Source organism: Fukomys damarensis, unplaced genomic scaffold, assembly GCF_012274545.1.
Source record: "Fukomys damarensis isolate Sample0158 unplaced genomic scaffold, DMR_v1.0_HiC HiC_scaffold_9, whole genome shotgun sequence".
In the NCBI taxonomy this organism is placed as follows: domain Eukaryota; kingdom Metazoa; phylum Chordata; class Mammalia; order Rodentia; family Bathyergidae; genus Fukomys; species Fukomys damarensis.
In genome coordinates this window covers 27,190,828-27,196,935 of record NW_022900921.1, presented here as the reverse complement: position 1 = coordinate 27,196,935, position 6,108 = coordinate 27,190,828, and the positions used below count along the sequence as shown (strand labels likewise).

The window sequence follows — 6,108 nt, the reverse complement described above, 5'->3', positions numbered from 1 at the left end:
GAACATACACATACATATAATTTTGTGTATTGAGCACTTAACAAACAGTGACCTAGTTATAAGACTTATAACATTGTTATGACTGGAAGATATTACATTTTAAAATACTCAAAAATACAGTTTAAAGATGACTATAATTCTATCATTAACATGTAATCAAGACCTCTGTGAGATTCAGGAACAAAGCATGCAGTGTAAGGGCTACAGCAATCCTTAAAAGTCATTTCTGTGTGTACGTGTGTGTGTGTGTGTGTATGCTCGGCCTTATTCTACAAAAGAATTCTGGTAGCTTGTGGCAGACACAGAAAAATAGTTGAATATAAATAAGAAATACAAACTAGGATCATACATGTATAAATAAGGCTAGACAGTCAAGATTGTTGAGTCTAGCAGAGAAATTGAAGAGAAATATGCAAAAAAGTTAAAGCCTAATTGAATGATTGACCTAAAATTTTGGTTCTCAATTCCCTAATAGCAAAATGAAAAGGGGGATAGGTCAATTTGTTAATTCTTATTAAAAAGGAAAACACATCTCAGCTCCTCAGGAAAGCAAAGCTTTTATTAGCTCCTGTCTCCAAAAGAGAAGGTTCATGTACAGCATTACATACAAACAATATCTTTTATAGTGTATAGCAGCCTGGATCTATCTGCTTCCTTAAAGATAGCCTTTGAACTATCCACAAACCTTAAAACCTTTGTGTATTTTAGAATCACCATATCCCAGGTCCTGAGACTTAAAAAAGTATTTCCAATGCTTTTAAAGTCTTCTGTTATTAATAAAAATTCATCTATATCTTTTAAATCTTTCTCTGGGTCTTTAGGGAAATCTGGATGACTGTCACCAGAGCCTACTTTTGGGAATATTCCCCAACCATCACCTTCTTTCAATTCTCTATATTCTGCAAATAATACACAGGTTTTGCACTGTTTACTTCTACATTTTTCCACTATCCTTGTCATACCTATTCCTTTAATTACCTGACCAAACACCATGTGTTTCCCATCCATATGAGGGGTTGGAACAGCTGTGATAAAGAATTAAGAGCTATTTGTATTTAGCTTGCATTTGCCATGCTCAACAAACCCTCACAATTGTGCTTATACTAAAATTTTCATCTTTAAATTTTTTGCCATAAATACTTTTACCACCTGTTCCATTGCAATTTGAGAAATCTCCACCCTGAATCATACATTTCCTAATAATTTGATGGAAAGGGTAACCTTTGAAATGAAGGTATTTTCCTGTTGTGGGTCCAAGGCCTTTTTCTCCTGTACCTGATGCACAAAGATTTTCTTTTGGGTACAATATTCGCAAACAGTTCTATAACACTTTGACCAACTCATTCCCCACTGATGTCCACATCAAAGAAGACCCAGGGCTTGCCTAGGGTTGGAGGGCTTAGCTTGTGGAGGTAGGTGTGATATCTGAATTTGCAGACATGCGTGGAAGCAGGAATTGGGCACCCTGTGCACAACTGGCCACTCAAATTTGAGCACCTGAATACAAGGTAAGAAATCTTGTAGGCAAATTGTAAGTAAAAAGCCAGAAAATATTAGTAGATCATTTTTATTTATTGGGCATGCCTAAGGCCTGGCACTGTAGTAAACACTTTTATAAGCTGTTACCTGGGTTTTACAACAGACCTTTCTCAAATTGCCTTATTATCACCATTTAAAACTCAAGGGTACTCAGATCTAGGTGGGTCTAAAAGCTCATATGTTTTCTATTGTAATAGGTTACTCTGTCTTTTTCATATCTCTGTCCCTTATTTTATTTTAAACCTAGGTCAGTGAGAGATGGAGCCAGGTCTTTCATCTCAGAGTTCTGACCTTGCTCCTGCCCTAAGTACAGCATCCTCAAGAATGTTGTATTCCACTTGCTACTATTTTTTTTTTTTTGAGACAGGGTCTCATTATGTAGTTGAGATTGCCCTGGAACTCACTATGAAGCCCAGACTGGTCTTGAACTCACAGCGATCCTCCTGCCTCAGTCTCCTGTGCACCACCATGCCCGGCTTTGCTACTATTTTGTGTTGCTAAGATATTGCTATTCAAATGCCTGCAGAGCATTATTCTCATAATTTCTCCAAAAGGTCAATGAGAATAAAATTGGGTGCATTCTTGCTTTTTATAATTGTCTGTCATCATAATGGTTTCTGTTGCTCCACTTCTGTTTAGCTCAAATATTTTTTTAAGCTATAACTTTGTTTACCATCCATATGTATTCTTTTGTTTTCTCCTTTGGATATAAAAAATTAGCAAACCTACCACTTTTTAGTTAAACAAGAAGATATTCATTATTTTAATCTAAATGAGCAATTATAGCAAGAGGACAATTATCAATGCACATATCAGTGCAGAAATCCCTAGTTTGTGACAGCATTAGCAACAAGATTCATGCTCCAAAACCTTCTTTCCTTGACCACACAGGTCTAGATGGTTGGATTTCCAGCTATAGAGCAGCTAAGAAAATGAGTTTTTAATCTGGGGCTTTTCCTGTGAAGTGACATATATAATGACTTAGACTCAGGACTGTATGGGTTAGTTAGGTGTCTTAGTTACTTTTCTTATTGCTGAGAAAAAAAAATACCTGATACCCAAAGTTAAAGGAGGAAAGATTTATCATAGCTCATAGTTTCTAGAGGTTTCAGCTTAAAGTTGGCTGTCTCCAAGGCAGGGTGGCATGGCAGAGGGGCATCACAGAGGAGAAACAATTCATGGTGGGCAGAAGGCAACAAAGCAGCAAAGTACAGACGAAGCAGCAAGCAACAAGTGATGACAGCAGCCCTTTCTTTTCCTTATATTCTATACAGGCTACATGATCTTAGGGTGCATAGTACTCACACCCAGGGTGGGTCTTCCCATTATCCACATGCATAACTGTGACAAAACAATCAGTGGACTAATTTAATAATCACACACACTTAATCCTAGTATTACACACTTAATCCCAGCATCACATACTCTAGATCCACCTACCCCCGAAAGTCCTACCTATGACTGTATGAGGCTTTGGGGGAGATATATAGACACAAGCCATAACATTAGGATTATGATTTTTTCAGTTTCAAAGCTAGCCAATTATTAATTTCTCAAGCAGGCATAACAGACATTTCTTTTCTTAATACCAGTAAGCGAGGCAAGAAGGTTAGGTTAGTTATAGGCAAATAATTTAACCGGCATGGAAAATCTCAGGTTGTAGTGGTGACATACTTCTCATTGATAGTACCTTCATAAGCAGTATCAGCTGGTTTTCCATTACTGTAATAAAATATCTGGGTAACTTATAAAGATAAGAGATTTACTTAGCTCATAATTTTGTAGGTGGAAAGTCTAAACGGCATGGCATCAGCCCTAGTGAGTGCCTCCTTGGCTGCATCATATGGTGGCATCATATGGTGGCATCATATGGTGGCATCATGATGGGACAGTGCAAGAGAGGGAATCATATGGTGAGACTGAAAGCCAGAAAGCAATTCAGAGATTAGGGTTTTTTTTTCTTTTGTGGTATTGGTGATTGAACTCAGGCTCTCATGCATGCTAGGCAAGTGCTCTACCACTGAGTTACATCTCCAATGCTTTTAAAAAAATTTTGTGGTAAGAGTCTTGTTGAGTTTCCAAGACTGGTCTCAAAGTTACAATCCTCCTGTCTCAGCCTCCAAAGTAGCTGTTATTACAGGCATATGCCATCACACGGGACAACCTTGCTTTTTAAAACAAACTTCAAGGGTGCAATAAGCTCTATACCAATTTCTTCATTACTCACAATAACCCAATGACCTCCCAGTAGGTACCACCTGCTAAAGTACCACCACCTCCTAACATCACCATACTGGGGCTCAAGTTTTCAGCATATGAATCCTTGGGTGACAAATCACATCCAAACCATAGCAAGTCCCTATTGTGAAATAATATTATAGCACAATCCAAAGAATAGTATTCTAGAGTAATCTCTTACTTTGTTATTATTGTTGCTCCTGATATTTTGTGGAGATACTAGTATCTTTGTAGGCTTTGATCCAGGACAGGATAAACCTATTTCTCACATCAAATATTGTGCTCATGTAAGGTGAATATGTGTGCCTTGTGGGTTATTCCTGCTACCCTAAACTGGATAGGCACAAAGTCTGCAACCAAAGTCCTGGTAGACCTTCCTGCATGGGAGATGGGGAGGTCAGAGCAGGGGGTTCTGATCAGAGGTAGGTAGATTAAGAATAGGGTAAGCCAAGTCAAGGTTAAGCTTGACTCAGCAGGAAACTAACTGAGGTGTGGAGTTCCAGAAGGGAAGCAAGAAAAGGCCGACCTTGGGAAGTCCTACAGGATTCTGTGTGTGTCTCTGGGTTATGAACTAGTTGGGGGTGTACCATAATGTACAGATAGGCTACATTTAGAGTGACCAGGAAAGGGCATAGTATATTCTTGAGCCCTTTCCTGTTTCAAAGGTATAGTCTACTCCCTAAAGCTTTTAGTCACCAAAGAGATCATGAAGTGTCGACTCTTTGAAAGGAATGAAAAAAGCACATAGACAGAATTAAAAGGTAAATCCTAATCTTCAACCAGGAAGCAGAGATTGCAGTGTAAAGAGTATATTGATCCCAATGATGAATGTAACTGTACTGTATACTTAAAAAGTACCAATAAAATCAATAAGATAGAAAGAAAAAGAGTATACTCTAAATTCAGGAAGACCTCTGCATAGGTAAGACATGTCTTTGTTTTCTCTCTTTGACACTGTAGTATAGTGGAAAATAATATGATTTCCTATTTTGGCAGAACTGGATTTAAATCCTGGCTCTAGCAGTGATTGATTTGAACTCACTTTTCTAATCCATAAAGTGTGGGGTTATTAATCTCCTTCTCAGTGGGTTGTTGAGGGAATGAAATGAGAGAAAGTATTCATAGTGTCTAACACAGCAGCTGGCATGGGCAATAGTTAATGAATCCATTCTTTCGTGGGATGTGGCAGCTCCTAATGAGAATACAGGGGCTAGCTGCAGAGACCTGTCAGTCTATCAGCTTGCTCAGCTCCCCATGCCAAGCCAAGTGTGCCATGTTATTCATTCCTGGAGTGGTGCTGTGGAGGAGACTTATCCATCACACCTGGGCATGGTGGGAGGTACAGAGAAAAAAAATATTAGATCCGCTTTCTGCTTGAAGTCTTTGGGCTCATGATGGATGTGTTTGTATGCGAACAATTAGACTGTATCTCAGGGCTGCACAATGATGGGTGAAAAAGGAGGCACAGAGTAAAGTTCCTTTAGCTGAGGCATCTAGGAAAGGAGTGGATGGAAAGGACTTGCTCAGTGCAAGTTTTGAATATTGTGTGTGCATGAATGCAGAGTGGAGAACATGTGCAAAGGGGTTTTGCAATCAAGCAAAGCTGAGATGCCAGTGCCCTGGGATATGGAAGAATTGGTCAGGTGAAATAAGAGATTGAGGTTGGATGGGAGAGGGATGGAAGAGTGTCAGGCTCTGTATGTTTTCAATTTGGACTGGCTAGTGGTGTGGTCAGGTGAGGTGGAAAAGATAGGTGCAAATCTTCATGCTTAGAGAAAATTTGGCCAAATTGCTTCACTTCCACAACTTTGCTTATCTTTAAAGTGTGTTTCATAATAGTGTAACTTATGAGGTTAAATGAATTGATATATGTCTGGCATGCTGTGGATGCTCAGAAAGTAGTGACAGTGGACGTCTGAAATTCATGGGGGTTACATTCCTAGTGCACCTGTGAATTGTGAACAGCCACACATTTCAGATATGGTCAGAAAAAAATGTCTATTTTATTTTATTTATTTTTTATTTTTTTATTTTTGGTTTTTTGAGACAGGGTCTTACTATATAGTTGAGACTGACTTGGAACTCACTGTGTAGCCCAGGCTGGTCTCAAACTCACAGCAAGCCTCCTGCCTCAGCCTCCCGAGTGCTGGGATTACAGGCTTGAGCCACCATGCCAAGCAAAAATGCCTATTTTTATAGTTTAAACCCTAAATATGCTATGTCTCCTGCAGTTACATAATTTAATTTAATTTAATAAAATACTGTATTAATAAAGCTTTAGAAGGTACAGGGTGTTTTGGTGGCATCTTAGAGATAGTAGGGCTTTAAGAA

The 6,108-nt window shown here is 38.8% G+C and overlaps 1 pseudogene; it reads right to left on the bottom strand.

Annotated features, from left to right (window-relative positions):
• Positions 1–600: 600 nt before the first annotated feature.
• LOC104860972 overlaps positions 601–6,108 on the bottom strand; it is a 23,210-nt pseudogene continuing 17,702 nt past the window's right edge.